We start from the raw sequence: 23,501 nt of genomic DNA on the forward strand, positions 1-23,501 counted from the left end.
AAAGGGTGAAACATGAAACTAAGAAAAAAATGTGTCCTTTTATCAATTCGATTACTTGGCTGTTAGTAATAGAAAAACCTAACCCAGACAGATGTAAACAATAAAGGAAATTAGTAGGTGCCTATAACATATTTCAACATAAATAACAACAGAGAGAGGCTCTCTAAAAGAAAAGGATACTTACTTGGGAATAGAGCATTGTAATGGAAATACACATGTCATAGTAACTATGTACACACTCAGAGAGGTAAAGATTTTTAAGGGAAATAAATTAGGAAGATGTCATGATTGTTCTGAAATAATTATCCTTGGCTACAAAGGTCAACAATAAGGGTGATGCCAATCTGAGATTGAACAGGCAGCTGCCAAGCCGTTGTCCTTGAAGAACTTTTTTTTTTTTTTTTTTTTTTTTTTTGTCTAAGATTGTGTGTCCTTTGGGCAAGGTTATGTTTTTTGTGGAATTGTTTTGTGATAGTTTTCATTAATCAGGCATGCTGGCATGAGAAACCTCTTTTAATGACCTCTCCTGCTCTCTTTGTCACATTTTTTATTTGCTTGTTTTCTTTTAACATTAGTGACTGCTTTGATTTTGACAATTTTCACACATAAAATCCCAAAAGTAGGTGAGCCTCAGGTTTGTCTACAGGGTCCTCTCAGGGAAGTTGTTTATTTAATAGTAAAATATGGCAACACAGAGAATGAGGGAGAGTTGTTTTTTTTTGTTGTTGTTGTTTTCGTTTTATCTTAGCCACTGCTTCTGTTTTTATGATTCCATCATTCTATGATGATTTGGCAAGCTCAAAATGCAACTACATTCATCAGGTTTTTAAATTATTATTTATGTGGCTTTACATAGACCCAGAGCCAAAATTTTAGTAGCTTGTGTTTGAATTGCAGTCTTACCTGTTTAGAAATACAAGCTTCATATTTTTTGTACATATCCTAGAATTGCTTCTGCCAATTCAAGATTTCTTAAGTTTATACTTATAAAGTTCATTTCCAAATGCCTTGTGTCTTGGCAAATTGTAATTCTGTTCATTTTCAGTAAAACTAAGATGACAATGAAAAGTCTGATATATAACGGTCTTTGCTGCCTGAATTTAGATCTTAGGTTTTTTTTTTTTAAGATAATGTATATTCCAGACCTTATTTTAACAAAATATATAATGATAGTTGCTACAAAATAAAAGCCATGTGAAAATAAATCTTCCTTCCACTTCAGCAAACATGTTTTGAGCACCATTGTGTCTAATATTAGGATAGAGGTTCTTTACCTCCGTGAGCCACTAATATGTATGCTATAGAAGATATTTGAACCATGAGTCTGAACACTGGAGGCATTCAAACAGTGAAATATAATTTTTATGTGACTATTGCTTTTTAAATTGTATACTGATATATTTGAAAATAACAGGTTATTTTCATATATAACATGGTCTGTGAGGTCAGCACTATTTTCATGATGGTACTTAAGGTATTATTTGCCTTTTCAGCCCCATGCTTTCACCAGTGTACAGTGAAATTTTCCCGAAATTTTCCATAGATGTATTTCAGTGGGCAGAGATGACAGCTCAGATCTTCCCTGTGGCCTAATCAAAGCCAAGGTGGCAATCAGAATAAGATAATCACCTGTAAGACTTGGAGGTACCATATTTACTGCCTTAGCTTTTAGCTAGTACATATTTCAGAAGACAGCAACTGTCTTGAAGTGCTGCTTTCTAATTGCACGAATATGTGTTAGGTAAATCATTGATTAACTAGTATAATGGAAAGAAATACTTCTGAACATATCTAGTGAAACAGAGCAGGTCTTTTCCGTTTGCTGGGCTCCACTGTAATGATACCTTAGCTTCAGAAATAGTGTTGTTTTGGGCAAAGACAGATTTCAGACCATCCCAGTAAATTATCTTCTACTGGAAATAGCATTTGTTAATGATATGAATAAGAACAGATAATATTTACTGAGCTGTTGCATCAAGAGTGTTTCACACTCATTTTCTCTTTTTCTCTTCAATGGACAGCTCTCTCCTAATTTTGTGGGGAAGCATTTTGCTGAATTGAAAACAATGAGGGGTCACTTAGGCAATGTCACTGTCATAGCAGAGTCAGCACAAGGACACAAATTCTTCTGGGTGCTGCTGGGGCTCATAAGCAGTAGGATACACCACTTAATATTGGAGTGTTGTGAGGCAGGCAACATTGTTCTCATTTTGGAGATGGGAAAACTGTGACTAGGAAGCTAGTCACCTGCCAAACTTACCTAGCTGGTAAATGGAAAGCCTGGGTTAAATTCAGACTTTTCACAAAGAGCTTCATTGCTCTTTGTATTTCATGTCTGCTATAGTTCCATTCAAGTACTTTGCCAATTTGTATTTATTTATCATAAAAAGCTTAGAAATATAGATGATATCTGTCTTGACAAGAAGAAACTTTCAATGATATAGGGGATGACTAGCTAAGGAAGTTTTGTGGTATAATTGATTTGGGGATATACATTTTTAAGAGAATATTAAGCTTCAAAAACAGCTTCTTTTCATCAGCATAAACAAAGGTAGCTGAATCGAAGCAATACTGTTCTAAACCCACACGTTTCTTAAACATATAAGACAGATAAAAATACACAAATGACATCAACTTTAAGAGGTATGTTGTTCTCATCAAGGATTTGACTAGCATATATAAACTCCATTATTGGCATTGCTAAGAAATTGCTTTTTTTTTTTTTTTTTTTGCGTGTAATTGAAATGGCATTGTAATCTTCCCTTTGGGGTCTGGTTTAAATTCACAAAGCAACAAACTACAAATTAAGACCTCCCTTTTCAAATTGTCCATCTGTTCCACAGAGCAGGCACTAGCCCTCCATGTTAGAGAAATCAGTATCTCAGCAGAAGGCTACTGCTTGAAGCAGACCAGCCTTTAAGATATGGAAAATTCTTTACCAGAGTGTTGGACATTTGCAGTTCTACTCCTCATCAGCTTTATTTTCATAGTCTTCATCAAGACAGATTTCTTTCACAGGGAGGCCATGTGAAGTCTAGAGAATATTCTAAAGGTCAGGTTGTCCATTTCACTCTCTAGTCTGTTGCTTTCATAAAAATGACCATATGTGGTTCCGTGGAGCTTGTCATCTTGCCTCTGCGAGGCACGTTCTGGGGCCTGTTCTCTCTAACTCTGTGGGACTAAATATTTACGTGTGTGGAATTTTGACATTTTTCTGCATGTCAACTTGGAAAAAGTCACTTACCCTTTTAGGCCTCAGTCTTCTCATCAATAAAATAAAATCACTGAAATATATTGGTGGTTCTCAAAGCATTGCCTGGAACATCTAGGAGTTCTTGAGACTCTTTCAGATAATCTGCGAGGTCAGTGTTATTTTCATGATGATACTTAAGGTATTATTTGCTTTTTCAGCCCCATGCTTTCACCAGTGTACAGTGAAATTTTCCAAAAGCTATGTAATGTATGCTTAAATATTCTAATGTTTTAAAATTATTTTTAGTTTTAAGTTCCAATACTTTAAATGGCAATAGATATAACCCACAAAAAATATTAAAAGATTCTCAATAATTTTGAAGAGTGGGAAGTTATTTTCCTTTCCTTCTTTCCTTTCATGTATGTAAATGAGCTGGGCATGGTGGCACATGCCTGTAGTCGCAGATACTCAGGGGGCTGAGGATCACTTGAGCCCCAGAGGTCAAGGCTGTAGAGAGCTGTAATCATGCCATGATACTTCTTTCTGGGCAACAGAGTGAGGCAACAAAGAAAGGAAGAAGAGAGGGAGGGAGGGAGGGAAAGAAGGAAGGAAGGTAGGGAGGGAGGGAAGGAGGAAGGGAGGGAAAGAAAGAGAAAAGGAAAGGAGAGAGGAAAGGAGAGTAGAGGAGAGGAGAGAAAGGAGAGGAGAGGAGAGGAGAGGCAAATCAATAAACATGAATTTTTCTAGTGGTTGCTCAAAAAATGGCTGCTGCCAAATTCCAAGGGGAAAATTCCCGACTTGATCAATAGCTCTCTTGGGAACACTGTGTGTCTTTGACAGATTACTCCTGGTTATAAGATGAAAGTTTGATTTTCAACTTTTAGTAGGAATTTTCATGCTTAAAGAAAACTGCAACTCAGGATATCAATGAATATTTTCTTTCCCAAATCCATTATATGGTAAAATAGGATTATCATGTTCATGTTCATGTAATCTATATAAAGTTTATACCATTAAATGATGGGTCAGCTAATTAATTATTTCTAAAGCACTTTGGTAGTGCTGAAGAATGCTTTTTTTTTTCTTCCAGACTCCTTCTTTAATTAGATTTCCAATGTGTGGTGCTTTTCTCTTGATTTTTAAAAGTACTTCCTTTCATTCTTCTCTATTACCTCATCCTTTTTCCTCCTTGTTGGACTGAGTGACAAGGGGCCTTGAATTCATGATGAAAGAAGATGTATGAGATGTAATTGAGCCTAGTGAACTAACCACAGGAAAATCTGAGTTCAAACTCTGGCACAGTCTCCTCTTCATTATCAAATCTTGAAGTTTCATAATTGAGACAATGTATATTGTTATAATGCTTCATGGAAATGTAAAGATTACTGAGTAATGTTTCTTTTGGCATCACTAATCTAAAGATATAGGAAGAGGTAAATGCTTTTCCAAATGCATTTCACTTGAGTGAGGGCGGAAGGTCTGGGAAGCACCCCTATCCCAAAATGCCAATCAAGGCAATAGCAGTAGAAACAAGGTGTTAGAAGCATCGCTTTCTCAATTGTAGGAAGTTGTAATTAGCCTAATTTCTTTTGGAAGGCGTCTGAGAGACCTGTGTATAGCCTGGGAAGTAAAACCTGTTCTCCTTCTTACTGTGAAATTGACTTCATTCTGGTATTAGTTTCAAAGGTAGGTGAAAGCAGCCAGAAGCAGGTCTTAGATCTGCATATCCACACTGCTCTATTACAGTCACTGTCTTTTCATTCACTCTCTGGGAAAGTACTAGTCAATGGTTTTCAGTGCAGAATCCCTTTGATCACTGCAGAGTCTTATTATGCTCCATGGAAGAACCTTCACAATGATGACATCTCAGTCTACAGCAGGGCAAGACTTCCCACCCTCAACGCTATTGACGTTAGGGACTGGATAATTCTTTGGTTGGGGATAAGAGGCTGGCCTGTGCACTACAGAATGTTTAATAGCAACCCTGGTCTCCACCCATTAGATGTCAGTAGCATTCCCACTGCACAGTGGCGACAACCAAAATGTCTCCAGACATTGCCAGATAATCATTGAGGGCAAAAGAAATACTAATCTATAGGGTGGCAAAATATAGAAATTAAAAGAAACTTCTTATGTGGTTCTGTTTTTTCTAAGTTGTAGCTACTTGACCACTCACGGTATACTTGAGGATTTTAGGTAGAGGCAGCATTAAATGACATTGAATTACGTAGTAAAAAGTAATTATCTTTTCAATTATCTTTTGGGTGTACTCTTTAATCAAGGAGAAAGTCTCTGTTTACTACTAGAACATCTCAAACACCTCCAATATTTGCATGTGATAAAGAACAAAATAAGTGAAACCTCAGGTACACAGCAGACAATATTATCGACCTACTATTTAGCAATATTGTTTTATTTTTATGGTATTTATTTTCATAGTAAGAGGCACGGGTTCTTGATTTGTGCTATGAATAAAAGTTTCCTTTCAAATTAGTGTATTTGGTAATTACATTGGAAAATATTTAGCAATAATTCTAATCCTGCCAAATGTCAAGATAATGTTTACCCCAATGAAACAGTGCCTGTGAGGGGCCGGAGGGATCTTCGGGGGTGCTGGTAATGTTCTGCTTCCTAGTCTGGTGACATGAGTATGTTCAGTTTGTAAAAGCTTATTCAGCATATAGTCATGAGTTGTACACCTTTCTGTATATAAGCTATACTTCAATTAAATTTCAAATTTTTAATTACAAAATAAAACAGCAGTTGGAAAGAAAAGTGTTAAGCAATATTAAATAAATGATTATACAGGTGTTTTGTCAAATAAAAATAACCCCACAATTGTAAGTGGTTTGTAAAAGACTGAAGTCAGGGAATCCCTGATTTTGTACAATTCCTTTACATTAAAGATGACTCACAGGGCCAGAGAATGCAGGAGTTACTTGAGCAGAGTCTGTGGCTCTGTGACTACAATCGAAGCTTCAACTCCCAGTCGAGTGCCTTTTCTGATGACATAGGCCCTATGCCAGGTTTCATAACCCCTGGTTTCAACCCTCAGTTTCTGGCATCCTCATATTTCTGCCTCCCTACTCAGCCACCTGCCATGGTCACACCAGCACCTTCAATTTGATAGGTCTGAAACTTATTAATCTAAAGTACTTCACCTTTTTTCCCAGTGTCTCCAGAGCATTTGAGTAGCCATGAATTGGTAACAGGAACTTGACCTTCTGTCTCTGGCTGGAGCAGTCCCCTATGAAAATGAACTGCAAAACAATCTCAGAGGTCTCCCAATGACATTTATTCTCATGATTATAGTAACTGAAACCACACTGATTATTTCTAAAACATGCCATTATCTAATCATTTCAAAGCATTTCCAGGTATTATTGTTTAACTGGAAAGCAAAATACACAACACTGCTTGTGAAAGGGGAAAGGGGAAGAGTAAAACCATCCTCTTCTTTTGTAGAAAAAGCATCACCTCAGAAAGACCCTCAACAGGTCTATACTGGGTAGCTGTTTTCCACTACTGTACTTCGGGGTGGACTCATCACCTTATAGGAATTGCACTTGAGTTCAGAGTCGCTGTGGTGAAGTGGAAAGGCGGCTAGGTCTGGTGTGATATGCCTTCAGGAAAGTCTCTCATCTCCCTTTAGGTTCTTCATCTATGAAATGGGGACAAGAAACACGCCCTACTTATCCTATGGGGCTGTCATAGTGAACCCAGTGAGATAAAGTATGTGACAATGTCCTGTAAAATGTGCAGTAAGTTTTACTGGGTCTTTGTTGTTGTCACTGTTAAGCAGCTCAAATATTTTGCCTCCCCTAGTGGACATTCTATGTGGCATATCTTAATACTAAAATTAAAATGGCAAGGCTAGTTTGCCCCCGTAACAAATCTTAATGTGGCAACAAAAAACCTGTTACAATTGCCTCATTTATAATGATTTCAGTCTTGAAATTTTGTAAAAAGTTTTGCATTTTGTTACAATGAGAAATTTAGACTTTAACAAGCTTACAATTACTCTGTCACCAGAATGATGATTCTTCTTGATGGAAACACTTTGCTGCAGTTTTTTCCATGATAAGCAGTGTTGCATTCTGGGAATCCAGCCAGCTCCAGTGGAAAACTGGGCAATATGGAAATTTCAGTGGGCACAATACACAAGGTGATTCTATATTGGCATTAGATATTTTGCAGATGATGCACTAAATGGGCTAATGTTGCTTCTCAAATACTGCTAAATCTCTTTGCATACTAAACAAAAGCGGGAATAACATTGATCTTTGGCTTCTATTGCACTGAGATTTGAATTTTTAAAGTGATTTGTGAGCCTAACTGGCATTTTTTTTTTAATTTCACAGATCACAGTTCTGTTAACAGCAAAGACTTAATCATTGCCTGGTCAATGTGTTTGGGTACAATAAAATACCCTTGTTTTTCCCTGTGTGTGACAGTACATCAACCTGAAAGAACAGGAAAAGCTGCTGAGTTGAGAAACTTGACATCCAAGGGATGTACCATTTGCAAGTTTACAAGTTGTTGGATTTCAAATGGCATGAGGGGAAGCCCTGTGGGCTGGAAGTTGACATGTCATTCTGTAGCCCTTTGCCTGACCTTCTTTAAACATCTGCTCACACGCAAAGACACTGTTCTCCAAATTATTATTTTACCTCCAGGCTAGTAACAGTATCATCTTCCTGAATGACAGCTCCACCACATCCACTCTTGTCAGGAAGGAAGCCTTTTTAATTCTCCAAAGCTCAAAGCCCACAATGTTCTATACAGTGACCTTGAAGGACTGATCACCCCTTCGTACTTGCCAACTACAGATTCATTTCTATTGTTCAGTCCAGAGGAAACTGTCAAGGAACTATGGATTCATGTAAGTCTCTCTGATGGGCTAAGGCACTTTAAATTTATTTGAAGATGAATTTGTTTATGACTAATATTGTGATTAGAATTATAGAACACATGAGGCTATTTAAAACTCTACTAGAAAACTTGTGCAGAACGTCAGTAGAGATGAATGTCTTTGCCTCTGTGTAATAACTGCAAAATTATTAAAGGAAAAAATAGAGGTTAAACTGTTCTATTTTGTTAACTAACCAAGAGAAACAGAGCCAAAGACTGAATTTGAGGATTGGCCTCAAATAGTTTCCTGTAATGAAAATTAGGATGAGAGAAGCAATCCAAATGCGATGAGAACCAACTTTTATTTAAATAAAGCTGTTGGAAGCTGAGAGTACTTTTCCTTACTTTGTTTTCCGTTTTAAAATTCCTCTTTCTCATTCAGATTGTGTGAGAAATTGACTAAAGATTATTGAAAAAACTTGTCATGTGGGCCATCTAAGACATTTTTCCTCTCAGCAACAAGGACAAAAATACACCAGAGGTCCATCAAAGATATCAGTCAGGAACAGAGTTGCTGAGAGATACATTTGGAGATGCTTTTCTTCTTTTCTTTTCTTTTTTTTTTTTTTTTTTTTCTTTTTAAAGTTGCAAGTCTTGGCATTGAATTGAAATAGAAGAAATTATCTGGGCATATAACTCTTAGGCATTGAGGGATATGTGTGTATGGGTGTTTTAATTGAGGCAAAAGTCACATAATTAGCCATTTTAAAGTGCAGAACTCAGTGTTTTGTAAATATATTCAAAGGTGTGCAACCATCACGTCTATCTAGCTCTCAAGCATCATCATCCGCAGTGGAAATCTCATGTCCATTAGCAGTCATTCCACATTGCTCCCTTCCTCCAGCTCTTGGAAACCACTAATCCACTTGTGTCTATGGGTTTGCCTATTCTGGATATTTCAAACAAATTTAAACAGTCATACAGTATATGCTCTTTTGTGCCAGTTTCTTCCACTTAGCATATTTTCAAGTTTCATCTATGCTACAGCATGTATCAGTACTTCATTCTTTCATATGGCTGAATAACACTCCATTGCAGGGATACACCACATTTTGTTTATCCAGTCATCGTTCATCCACTGATGGACATTTGAGTGGTTACCACCTTTCTGCTATGGTGAATAGTGCTGCTATGAGCATGTGTATATAGGTGTTTATATTGGTGTCCACATTCGAATTGGAATGCCTGTTTATGCCTAGGAGTGGAAGTACTGGGGCATCTGGTAATCATGTGCTTAGCTTTTTGAGGAACCACCACACCGTTTTCCACAGCATGTGCTCCTTTACTTATATGCATGTATTCCATCTCTTCTAACAGCATTTTTAACAATACTCCAGCAAAACAGGCCTCCTCCAGATAAGCTTCTCAGTGACCTGGTCTTCTTGAATCTTTACAGAGTGGAGTAGATGCAGTGGCAATTATCCCTTCCATTTGGAAAACCTTTCTGGGGGCCTGTGATATGGGAATTTGCTTAGTCTGCTTTGTGAATCAATCCAAACTCCAAGTCTGTCTCCATAGGGGAAGACAGATGCCATATTTTGGGCATGTTAAATCCAGTAAAAAATTTACTGTGCCGTGGCATTTTAAGGCCTAGAGCTGAAGTTGGAAATCTTTCCTTCCTTCAAATTTGTGTAGAGCATCAGGGAGGTTTTTAAGTCACAAACACTAAGATCCTGAGACAAAATCCCTCAGATATTAGTTTTCTTGTGATGTCTTCCAGGTTACATTGAGTCTTCTTACTCAATTCCATGTATCCAGGAACTGGGCTCCTGAATCTTTTTATTTTTTTAATTATTTTATTTTATTTTATTTTTGAGACAGAGTATTTCTCCGTCACCAGGCACCAGGCTAGAGTGCAGTGGCGCGATCTTGGCTCACTGCAACCTCCGCCTCCCGCCTTCAAGCAATTCTCCTGCCTCAGCCTCCCGAGTAGCTGGGAATACAGGTGTGCACCACCATGCCCAGCTAATTTTTGGTTTTTTTGTTTTTTTTCAGTACAGATGGGGTTTCACCATGTTAGCCAGGATGGTCTTGATCTCTTGACCTTGTGATCCGCCCGCCTCTGCCTCCCAAAGCGCTGGGATTACAGGCATGAGTCACCGCGCCTGGCCTGGGTTCCTGAATCTGGAGAAATGGAGAGAAATGTGCTAGTGGGCCTGCAAAAGAAGAGAATTGGAAGCAGAGGAAATGGCCCATGGAAAAGCACAGATACCATCAATGTTAGTGAGGGGATGGGCTCTTCTGTGGAGAATGAATGAAGTGTTTGCAACACGCTGTGGGAAGTGGAGCAGGCAAATCAAAGGCTGTTGAGAGTCAGTAAGGGGTCTCTTGGAATCCCATAAGAGATAGAGATTTCCTCTCTTAAAGTTTATCAGTTTTATTTTTGAATTGTTTTCATCCAAAACTAGATAGAAAACTTCTTTACTCTGTCAAAAAACCAACAGACATGTCTGAACCCTACAAAATTGCCCAATCCATACATGGATACATAGAAATATGAGGTTTTGATGTTTTGGGAAATTATCCAAACCATTGTTTAAATTTTGACACCATATTTATTTTCACTCAGTCTTTCCTGGAGGCTTCTAAGTTCTCCAAAATTAATAAATAAGAGAAGAAACTTAGCCATTTCTGTGAGTTGCTTATGTTAAAAAGACATCTCAAAACTTCAGTCTTCCAAGCATTCCTTTCCTTTGCAGATGGCTACTGATATAAATATTTCTCTAATTCCCTGAGCATTCAACTGGGCTGGAGTTTCATGTTAAATGTGGACTTGAGAATTCAGTCTCTCTGACTTCATATCATAGTGACTTTTCCATCTCTGCTCATTTATCAGGGAGACAGCTTTCTGTTGGAACTACTTTCTTGATCCTTGAACTATTAGTGGGCTAGACTCTTATCTGCTACCTGATGGCTTCAAAAAAGTCCTGGTTTGCTTGTGGTGGCAAAGAAGGCCGTAATTGACACTGCAAGTAGTTAATTTATCATCCCAAGCTAAATTGGAAATCTGATTTCTTGACTAGCATATTTACGAGCTATTTCTTTTTTGTTTCCTTGCCAATAGATCATATTTGGTTATGCCGATCTGTTCTACTCATCCATTTTACACTTTTGTAATAAAGTCATTGAAAGTATTGCCTTTACATTTTCTCCTGTTACTGAATAATATTAATCATGAGATCAGAAAATATTAAGAATATTTCAAATGTCATTTCTTTTTCCTTTCATCTAAAAAGGGGAGAGTACATATTTAAAATTGTGCTTCTAGGGATTTGAATAGTCATGGATGTTACAAGAAAGAGATTGAAATGGGGGCAATCTGCTCCCAGGTCTCTGGAAAAGCTGATGTCATGACTGTGTGTCGTTCTGAGAGGTGCAAGGTTGAGCTAGGGCAGGAGCCAAGATTGAAGATAAACTCAAGCTGGGATGTGGGTCACAAAACAGCCACTGCTGAGCTCCCTGGAAGGAATGTAGTTGACTCAGTTATGGGACAGTCCGCACTCTTTTCTCAGCTGTTTTCAAGATGCAATACGAGACGACATCAGGCAAAGTGTTGAGAACCCCAGTCTAGGGTCATGTCCTGTGTTTAAAAATGTAGTTAAGAGGTTGGGAGTGTGAATAGAGAAACTAACACTCGGAGGAGAGTGCACATGCCCAGATGCACCATCCTTGGGCTCCTTTTACACCCTGCCAAGCTAGGTCTTCATGTTTATCCTGATTTGGATGTCAGACAGTCTCCTTTTATTTTCAGGGGGTCATAGATTCTGTTTTGCTTTCCATGCTTTTTCCTGAAAGAGTGCCACAGTGTTACTATACCTTTTCCCAAAGTGAGTCAGATGTGCTGACCATCAGAATACCAAAGTGGTGGTTCCCATAGCAGCCAGAACTACATGGAAGCAAACAATAAAATACCAACACTGTTCTCAAACCCAGCGGAGAACCACGGTCACTAGAGTGAATCGAGGGTGTATTCAAAACAGTGCCTTTCTAAGTTGACATTTCTTTTCCAAACTGGAAGAGTTGTACCTCCTTCTCTGAAGGCATCTTCGCTAAGTGAATATTAGAGCCACACAGATTTTCCATGAAAGGACTCCCTTAAGTTTCCTCTTGTATGCTCATTTATGGCAAGGATGACGTTATATGGTGGACTCACATACAAGACCCTTTTGTGGACTTTCAAAGTAAAGCCAGATGTTAGCTGCTGCTTCCACAGAGACTAAATGAGGTTTCAGGTAAATCAGATACACACATGATTATAAAATTGCATGGTCCATTTCACTGAAATCTGCACTGGTGCAGAACATGATCTCCACGGCACAACCTTAAAATATTAGTTGAACATTTACCTGGAAATATTTTAAACTTACATGGAATCATATTTGGATGAAATAATTACAGGGACTCACCAATTTTAAAATATTTACCTTTGGAACAAGGAGACAGAAGGAGCACGTATTTTCACCAATAGAACCAAAAATTATTATTTTTTGATTCTGTATAAGTAAGACCCAGAAGGAATTAACAACATAGTAGGAGATACAAAGGAAAATTTCTGAATAGATACATTTGCATGTGCCCTAGTCAGACAGCATAGCTTAGAAGTTAAGAGTATAAACTCTGCTGTCAGACAGATATGGCAGTGGTACCACTTTGACAAGTTTGTTACTTTAACATCTCAAAGCCTGGACTGCTTTCCTTTAAGAGAGCCATTGTAGTTAACATGAGTTCCCATTTGTTGAACGTTTACTGTGAGACAGGCGCTATATAAAACAGTTTACATTCATTATCTCATTTAATCCTCAGAACTACTTATTGTCCAATTACAATTTAGGAAACTGTGATGGAAATTGTTTAAGTAAGTTGTCCGAGAACTTCATGGTTGACCTGTAGATCAAGCAGTTACTAAGCATTGGATGTATATTAGCACTTAATAAATAATACCGATCATGATCAGTAGGGTAACTATAGTTACCTAGTTTACAATAGGCTATAGTATATTTCAAAATAGCTAGAAGAGAATAATTCAAATGTTTCTAGCATAAATAAAAATATTTAAGATAGAAAATATCTCAATTATACATATTTGATTTTTATAAATTATATGAATGTATTAAAACAGCACATGTGCCCCACAAATATGATCATCTATTAGGCATATATTTTAAAAATAAATAAATAAAACTATCTTTTATTTTGAAATGGAGTTTTAAAAACTTTTTTCTCATTTTCACATTTCAAATGTTAAGTCCCAGAAATTGATATTCTCCCTGGCAAGAAACAAGCAATACATCCATCCTCAAAATAAAGTTATCCTGTGCTAATTTTTCTCTACCTAGAATTATCATTAGATATCAAGGCAGAGTTTTATATTTTAAATGTTGATTTATGCAGCTCTAAAATTGGTTGTCTCACCTCCAAGCTTTTTATACTTTTTTTTCTGTTTTGGGGAAGGCATTTCTCTACTGTTATAAAAGACTTAGTCTCTCATCTGTCATGGAGAAAGTATAGAGCAAAATTTCTTTGGGGAGAATTTCTTCCAGGGAAAAAGAAAGCCTAAAACTAATTCTGAAGAATTCAAACATCCATGAATATTTTAAAAGAAAATATTATGATCCTGTATTTATTCACACACAAAGATACACATATTTTCCTGGAAGTCAGACAAGAGCCTCTATTCTGACAGTTTCTGTTCTGCAGAGGTGAAAAAAAAATAATAAATGTATATAAAGCCATAATACAGTGAACACTCTAATAAGCCTTATTGTTTCATGCCAGATAAAATATAAGTGAGTTGATTGGGAAAGAATGCCTTCAAATGCCAGCATCATCAAGAAGTAGGTTAAAAGATCTTGTAGTGAAATGAGGGCCAAAACAGATAATCACAGACTTACATAAATAATAATCTGTCCTTCATGTTGTGGTTGTGGCTGATAAATCTTGATTCATTTTTCTGGCAACGAGGCTGAATGTGCTCTGACCCCTCACAGTCTTGCCTGGACCACCCCTTGATGAGGGTAAGGAATTAATGGACAGTGGGTGGAGTTTGAGTGAAATTCAGAACATGAATCAGGGGCACAACTTGCTGGTTCAAATCGTGTCCCAGCCATAGTGCCATGAATCTCTAGCAAAATGAGTTACTACAGGAAACTGACAGCTTCCAGGCAACTTTATTTCCGGAGTTTCAAAGGATATTTTATTTAACTTCATTGAACTTATTCTTCTAAAATGATCACTCCTTTTAGGGCTGACATCCAACATATACATGCTGAGACACCAATGATTCTTCTGAATATGAGGTCTGTGCATTACAGGCCGGTAAATACTTTCAATCCCACCCTAAGCGATTGCATAGTGCACAGTAACCTGATGGTTCACTATGTTTAACATGTCTGAAATTATATTACATTTTGCAAAGGTCCATGCATAATCAGACATTCAGAATTTCATGTCAAAAACTGCTCTTACTGTGTACACTTAGAGATGACATTTTTAATTTTTCCTTTACAGATGACTCTCCAGAATTTCAACTGGGGTGTTGATAAATGATTCCTACATGAAGGCATAGGCTTCCACGTTCAAAGAAACAGTTTAAATCTTCTGTGACTATAAGATCTACCTGTCTAAGCCAATTCCTAAGTTTGGGAAGAATCTAGGCTTCCTAAAAGTTTTCAAGTATACATTTAGACACCATAGTTTGAAAAACTTCCAATACATTTGCCCCTCCCAATATTTGAATACATTTAAGGGAAATCTAATCCATATGTTTCTGACTCATTTACATTTGAATCATAAGTGTATTATTTTCTAAGAGACATTTAATGTCCAACAGCCTTTGTCACTATATAATATATATGTATCTTTTTAGACCTTTCCTCCTTCAAAGCAGAAAATCAACTTTAAATGAACAAATATACAAAATAGATACAATTCTAATTCAGTTTTTCTTTTTTTGAGTTCATCCTAAATTTGGCAAAGAGTGTTCCCTACATATTCCCTATTTGTTATGTTAACTTCAGACGTATGCCAACTTTTCATTCTTTTACTATATAATTATTAACTTTAGTGACATTGTGGTTCCTGCTAATTCATTCCACACGTCGAGTATCCTCTGGAGACCTTTATTTTTCAAGTATCTTTAAGCTTAGGTCATTTGGGGCTTAAGGAGTAAAAGAAATGGGGTGGGGACAATTCTGCTTTTTTTGGAATGTGAATAACTTTTCAGCAAATAATTTCTTAAAAGGCATATGTACTGTGTGATCCATATCCAGCTCGGAATTCTTTTATCTTCATTTTGAAAACAAATAAATAAAATTCCAGACAGCACAATCATTCCAGGAAAATTCTTCAAGGAGGCCAGCCAACATTAATGCAGTCCTTGAATTTAAGGTGATTTGAATAGGAATCTGCTGTTTCCAAGGTGCTTATGTACAAAGACGATTGAAAGATTGGAACCTCCGAAACACTAGTATTACACATTGCTGTACACCAGCCAAAATCTTGTATTTTTTTAGCAAATATTATTTTTTCACTTTCTCCAAATAGTTCATCTTGTTTAATGCATTTCAGCAATGGCCATAGATATGCTTTTATTTCTCTCTGAAAATATTTCTATTAATTGCTTCCATGTGTTGGCATTCACACTGATGTAAAGTTGTCCTTTGCTATGACACATTCAGTTGTTTACATTGACATGACATTTTAAGTAATCTATCTTTTCCTTACATTTATTTAACAGTTTAATACACTTGATATAGTAAAATTATCATCAGATTTATAGATCTATCTTGAGAGATAAAATGGAGCCCAAGAATCTTCAGAAAAACAATTACTATTGGCCCCGTGAGATATTTCACGCATGTGTATATTAACTGGCAAGCTCTCTTCCAATGTTTATTTAGCATAGGGTATAATTAACACACAGGGAGGATACCTGGGCTCTGTTAAACTAACGCAATATTTTAAAGATTTTTTATTAATAAAGGATCTGTAATTATTCAAATATATCCATGAGGGTTTATTTTGGTTAAGAGGAATTCAAAGGTTATTACAGGATAAAATAGCTGAGACCATGTCTACATAATAGACTCATTGTAGTTTTATGTGTGAGTTTGTAGCAATTTCTGGTAGACAAAATGCACGGCATGATCAAAGAAATGGTTGGTATACATGGCCTTGTCTTTGCGGCTAAATGGTTTGTTTGTCCGACCCCAGGAGCCGTTTCATCAGCCCATGCACTTGACGGCATATCAGGACTTTCCTTCCTAGTCTCCTCATGCTGGATTCTGTTCCTCTCACTTTCTTACCACTCATTCCCGTGTTATCTCTCACCCTCTGTTCATTAAGACATATGATTCCCTTTCATAGTTCCCACCAACATAAGGACATTGGCTTGGGTTATATCTTTGCACTCATAAAGAAAAGTGGGACAACATGTGAAAGGAATTACAGCAACTGAGAACAAATTTGCTATTATTTTCCATAACTGATCCAAGTTGGAGAACATAGGAAACGTTCAGAAATCAATAAAATCCTATGATCATCATGTCTTGAATACCTAAGTATGCTTTGGAGAATCAACTTCTCAGCTCTAATCTGCACTGTTTAATTCTCTTCTATGGGTTGGGTACTTCAAGGAGACACACACAAAAGGCTTGTCTGCCTTTAATAGCTGTAGTGCTTAAATGTGAATGGCACATCAAAGAAACAAACAGTAAAATGAGCAGTGCTGGTAATTGCTAATTCTATCATTAAATCCATGTTTTAAGCTCCTGCTCTTGTCTTAGAAATGAAAATTGCTGCTTTGATTCCTACTTCAAGCCAGGGAAACAAAATGAACATTTTGGTAGTACAGGTATTGATCGATTTACGACCTTGCAACTTACGGCCATTCGACTTTACGACCACAATCCCTAGCCACGACTGCTCCGCGTCTGGCAGCGCAAACGTTGTCCAGCTGGGCGGAGGACAGTGCGGACCAGCTTCGGGCAGCACTACCATCTCCGCATGCATTAGCCTACTCAACTTACGACCAAATCATGTTACGACCAGTCTGTCGGACCCAATCGTGGTCGTAAGTCGAGCACTAGCTGTATTGGATAGTGCAAAGAAAATTTCCAAGCAGAAGCCAACTAACTTCTGTGGAGTTAACATTCCAAATAGCTGTTTTTTAAGGGCCCATGGTTAAATGCTCAGAGGTATGTCCTGGAATCCTGACTCTGCCATTGCCTAATACATAGTCTTGAGCATGTCACTTGGATACCAAAGAACCATAAGAAGTAATATCATGATCTGCAAAGTGTAAATAATTTTTTGAAATTTTCTTTAACATATCTGAAGAAAAATAAAAGCACAAGGAATATTGAAATGAAATGAATGTGTTAATAGAAAGTAGCATTTATAATATCAGATAATATTGTTTAAAAGTAGTAAAGTCTTAGAAATGACACCCAACCTCACCCCCAAGTCAGATAAGCGAATTCATTTATTGCTAATTTGCAAGTGCGACTGACATACACCTCTCCCATATAAAGTAAATTTTTGATGAGCAATTGCTAGGTATTGGCCAAGAATCAAAGCTTATGAGATAGGAAGCTCAGGGACCACAGCCTCATCCTCAAAAAAGTGAGAGCTCCAGGATAACTGGAATCAGCCTACATGAGAGACTGCATCATACAACCTGCCCCAGGTCACATGGTTACGTGAGTTGCCTAATACACCTGCTTAAAGTTTCTGATGTTGACTCTAGTGGACTTAAGAAACCATTCCTCTTAGAATTGTTTCAATATAGCAGCAAATAGAGTTAGAGTCCCTGGAACATAATGAGTCCAAGAATGGGGAGCAATGCAAGGTAATGGGAAAAAGTAGATTTAGAGGTGAAAAGCTCCAGGTTGCTCCTTACTGCATGACCTTGGTTAATTATTGTAATTTACGGGGCTTTGGTTTCCTTACTTTTAAAATGGGATGATATTATTCCCCTGTGGGAGGCTTAAAGTTCTCTGTATATCGATAAAGCATCATGCAGTTATCAAGCACTGATATTTATTTGCTTGACATTTTTTGGTAAGATCTGTTATAAGCCAAACAAAACATTATTGAGATGCTCTTGTAGCAATGAATAAAATATGTAGTTCCCCACTCTCAACGAACTTAAAGGCAGTATAGTGAAGATTATAAGTAAGCAAATAGGCAATTTCAATAGAATAGGCTATGAAAGATACAAAAAAAGTTATTAGCTAACACACTTAGGGCTGGAACTGTCTTTATTTAGAAAAAACGCCTTAAGGGGTGAAAAGAGAAAAGCAGAATGAGCTAGCAGGAGCCTATTCATTGAGCACATATTTAATTGAGAGCCTGCTATGTTCTAGACACTCCTAGCCCTTGACACCTATCAGTAAACAAATCCCAACATCTTGTTTCCCTGGAGCTTACAGTCTAGTGAAGGGAAACAGATGCCCATAGACAATAATTTAGAGGGCAAGAGTCCTGGAAGGGTACGTGTGTGTGTGTTCATTAAGGATGGTTAGGCTAGGACTCACTGAGAGGGAGACATTTGAGGAAAGACATGCAGGGTGTGGGAAAATTAGTCATATAGCCATTTTAGAAATAGTGTTTCAGGAAGAGACACCCACCAGTTCAAACATCCTAAAGTGGATGCGAGCCTTCATCTCCTAAGAACAGCAGGGAGATGGGCATCTGGAGTAGAGGGAGTAATGTAGGGAGGTGTTGAAGGTGAGGTCTGAGAGGTACAATGCCCTACACTTGGAACTCACCAGGGATTGGGCACCCCTCCTTTAAGCCATGCTCTGATTGTACTTTATCCTCAGGGCCAAACTGACACACTGACGTGTTTAAGCAGGGAGTTGGCAATCCTTTAGAAAGTTTACTTGGGCTAAAAAGAGTTTGTTATTGAAGTTTGAGGTCAATAGAAGCTCTATAGACCTTAGGAGACAGCTCAGCATTATTTCACCAGGTTAGGGGGAGAGGCTACCATTTAACAAACGCCTACATTTTTAAGATACTCCTGATTCTTATAATTATAAAATAAAATAGAACAGGGCAAATGAAATTGTATGAGTTATTTTAATTGCAAAATGATTTGGGAAACTAATGAGTCTTTCCTCAATGCATAGCCTTCTATGGTTAAAGAATTCTTTTTTTTGTTTGTTTAACCACTTGGTTAATCTTTAATACTACTATTATATCTACTCAATTTCAAGGAGAGTATATGCCAGGTGATAATAAATATAAATTATTCCATATTCTTCAAGGTCATCTTTGGGGGTGAGACTAATTAATCAAATTCTCAATATGCTCTTCAGACATCTTAATAAAACAGTAACTCAAAATAAATAACTTGTCATTAACTGATACATTTCCTCCTACTTCAAACAAAATATTATATTGAGTGGCCATCCTTTAAAATCAATTCAAAACCCATTCCTGGACCATTCCCCATCCTTAGAACCTATCTGGCCTTATGATGCTTCCTTAGCCGTGGCATCTACCAGGGGCTGCTAGAGAACCGTGTTGTCGTGGCCAGAAGGGGAAGGGACAGAAGAGATAAACCACTAGAGGTATGGACTGAGAAAAGAAAGACTGAATGACAGAAGAAATACATTAACTTGGAAAGGGAATTTTGCTCAGGGTAGAGATAATTAAATTTGGCCCCAACTGGAAAGAAGCGTTGTTCTGTGATTGTTATTACATCAGATTGTGGAGTTACTCTTCTCTGGTGGTACATTTATTTTCCACTGGGGAAAAAAATATTTATTCCACCAACCGTTCCGCAGGACATGAGTAATAAATAATAAATGGAAACAATAACTCCATTTGGTGCAATTTATTTCAGTGGGTCAAGGCATATTTTTATTGCCTGCTGTTGAGAACGCTGTGTTTGGAGGGTGTTCCTGTGCCTATTCATCAGGAGACAGGTACTGATATTGGCGGAAGAAGGGGACCAACAGGAACTAATCAATTCCACCCGCTGCAGTTTCTCCTGGGCTCTGCGGCTGCCAATGCACAGGCCGTGCTCAACATTCAGAAAGCCGAGGAAACCACAAGCCAACAAAGCCTCCTTTGCTCTTGCAGTTACACATCCTATAGGAGGACAGATTTCCTGGGGTTGGGGCACACCGTGACATTTGCTGGTGAGAAGGAGCCGGGGGTGGCGTGGGCCTTGGTGAAGGCCTGGCATTGCTGACGGCTGAGCCAACTCCCTGGCATCGTATTACTTGGAAAGCAACCCTTCATTTTTCACTCCCCTGAAAATCGAGGGTGGTAGTTCTTGGGCTCATTACCCTTGTCTGTAAAATACAGGAATGTGAGAGTGTGCTGGAATAGTTTTCAAAGCTGTTGGACTTTCTGGTCTTGGTATCTGCTTGGGTGCCTGGCTGTGCCCATATAAAACCACGGCCTCATGTGCTCTGTGGGCATCATGCTGGGTAAGTGCTGTGCTGCCTAGCCCTGGGTGGACTTGGGGTGGCCACACTGTAATACCATCTGTCATCAAAACTCTGCTTACGTAGAAATACTTGTAGGCTATTTTTTGTTAAATTAAAAATATTACAAAGATTTTATCTATATATATGTACATATAATAAATTTTTCCTTTAATGTTTACAGGGGAAGATCTGGAAATCTACATAGCAGCAAGGTTACAAATAGCGGCTTCTGAGTAGCGGGATTTGGGTTAACTGTACTTTCTCCTATTTTAAGAGCATGGACTCTGGGTTTGAGTTCTACCTCCACCGCTTGATAAAGAGCTAAGCAATTTTTTATGTCATTGAATTTCTCTAAATTTCACCTTCTCCATTTGTAAAAATCCATAAATAAAAAGTACGCTTTTTTTTTTTTTTTTTGAGATGGAGTTTTGCTGTTGTTGCCCAGGCTGGAGTGCAATGGCGCAATCTTGGCTCACTGCAACCTCTGCCTCCCAAGTTCAAGCGATTCTCCTGAATCAGTCTCCTGAGTAGCTGGGATTACAGGTATGTGCCACCATGCCCGGCTAATTTTGTATTTTTAGTAGAGGTGGGGTTTCTCCATAGGGATCAGGCTGGTCTCAAACTCTTAACCTCAGGTGATCCACCTGCCTCGGTCTCCCAAAGCGCTGGGATTACAGGAGTGAGCCACCATGTTCAGCCAAGTATCCACTATTAAATGATATTAGATGAGGTTAGATGTATTAAATGCTTAGTTCACAGCCCAAGCACCCAATAAATGTTATTTGTTGCTTATATTGTACTATCATACTGTGCTGTTCTTATTATTGATGGAATACATTTAGTGGATGAAATTAATAGAGGCATTTCCTTGGACCTGTGATTACCTGCTCACATGTGTCCTTACACCCTGAGAGCCAGGGTTATCCAAGTAGCATTTCCCAAGAAGGGTGGGATGAATTTGTTCCAACCCCACCAACATCACTCACCAAACAGGCTGGGTCCATACTTTAAGACAATCATATCTTCATGTTTTTGCTTTAAGTAAAAAGAAAATAATCTTAAGATTCTGGTGACTAGGCTGCTCACCAGGATCCTTTGAATTCTCTTAAATTAGTAGGATTGTATTGAATGCCATAGGCAACTTAATAGGGAGTCTCAGCAGAGAATTCCAGAGTGAATGCTTTACTCTTATAATCAAGTCCTACATCTTTTGAAACAAGAAAAAATAACCTTTGGTGCAAGAATCTTGCAGTCTGAAAACTCTGAAAAAAAAAAAAAAAAAGCAACAGGTGAGAATTGCACACTTGGCAAATATGTTTAGTTAGAATACTGGAAATCCCCGTGCTTTCACATGCAGCAAAGCTGAGACATTTGGGAAATGTTGAAGATTTGGATTGATCTCTAGGTATTTTGAGTTTCTTCACAAGCTTCAAGGTATTTTGCTTGAATCTCTTCTCTATAAAATCTTGTGTGGAAGCATCTACCTATTGATGAGTCCAGAAACCTCAAAAAGTCAGGTCTTCCAAAAAATGGTTACCTCACTCATCTGCCAAGATGTCGCCCTCCCCACCTCCAGCCAGGTCTTAGATTCCCCAAGAAGAATCATTTTTCTGGACTAGTCATTGCCTCTAGAAAACTGACATTTCTTCAGGGGAGAATCAGGGTTCTAGTTTGAGAGCCCTCTCACCTGTCTCTCCACAGGAATTCTGAAGTGGATACATTTGCCACATGAAGATCTTCTATCTGCGTAACCCCCTGTAGTTTCCAAAACAATTCTAGTGAATTGACCTCTGCACATATTGGCAGAGGCAGAGAGTGAGGAAATCATTGAAGCCAAGGCTGGTTAGACTTAATGAGGGCAAGAAAAGAGAATAAGCTCCAAGAGACTGGGCTTTAGACACTGGGAGTATATAGGGTGAGGCAAATAATAGTGAGGTAGAGGATAGAGTATGCCAAATATCACTGTGGGGCGATCTCCCCAAGGGGATGGGGAGAACCAAAGCCTGCCCAATATTACTTTGGTATTTTTGTCTCAGGTAAAATCTGCCTTACTAATATGTTAGTGCAGGGAGCCTCAGAGACTTGCCTGTCCAAGGGCTCTCCATGGGTTGTGTGTATCAAGAAAGACCTGACATGTTTACCAGTTCACTTCTAGACATGCTGATGAACCACCAGAGTGCAGCCCAGAAGTCTACGTTGTGAAAAAAACAGGTTGTCTGTGAAGAACACTTTGAAAAACTCATCTATTCTAATCATCTCATTATGAATGAAGAGACAGAAGGCCACAGAGGTCACATGGCTTTCTCTGAACTGCATTGATAATCTGGTGGCAGAATGATCTAGAACCTGGGTATTTCTTACTCAAAATAGAGATCCTTGCTGGAACTAGGTATGACCTGCTATGTACTTTTCTAATTTCATGCATCTATAAAAGTAATGGTGTCCATCATTAGAATGTGTGGTCTCTGTCTGCCACTGTGAGAGTAATGGGAATCCCTTGTACGTTTAATGACAAGCCAGAGATCTATGTCCAACAAAATAAGGCAGTAATGAGATTCATGGACAAGGATGGAAACTGTGGCTAGAGACTGTGGTTGGAGATCCCTTCAGCTTCAACCCTGCACACTCAAGGCTATGTAAACAGAAGGCCCAGCTCCAGCATGGTCTGGATCTTAATCTCATTCCAGAACAAGGTAAGAGAGGAGTAATAACCGCCCATTTGCACAACGGAAAAAGCAAGGGTCCATAGATGCCTGTTGCCCCATGTCCTCTTCTCCAGGGATAAGGATCTCTACCCTGGAGGTGATTGGAGAATCCTGTTCCCAGTGGAGCATGCTGTGACAGGGTTGCTCCCCATGGCTGCTGCCTGGTGCAGCAGCCTTACCTTCAGCTTCTCCCTGGGATGGGTGTTTGGGTGAGATGACCCTGCAGGTCTTCCATTTAAAAACAAATTATGG

The sequence above is a fragment of the Sapajus apella genome, unplaced genomic scaffold, assembly GCF_009761245.1.
Source record: "Sapajus apella isolate SASKATOON/1434 unplaced genomic scaffold, GSC_monkey_1.0 scaffold35, whole genome shotgun sequence".
In the NCBI taxonomy this organism is placed as follows: Eukaryota; Metazoa; Chordata; class Mammalia; order Primates; family Cebidae; genus Sapajus; species Sapajus apella.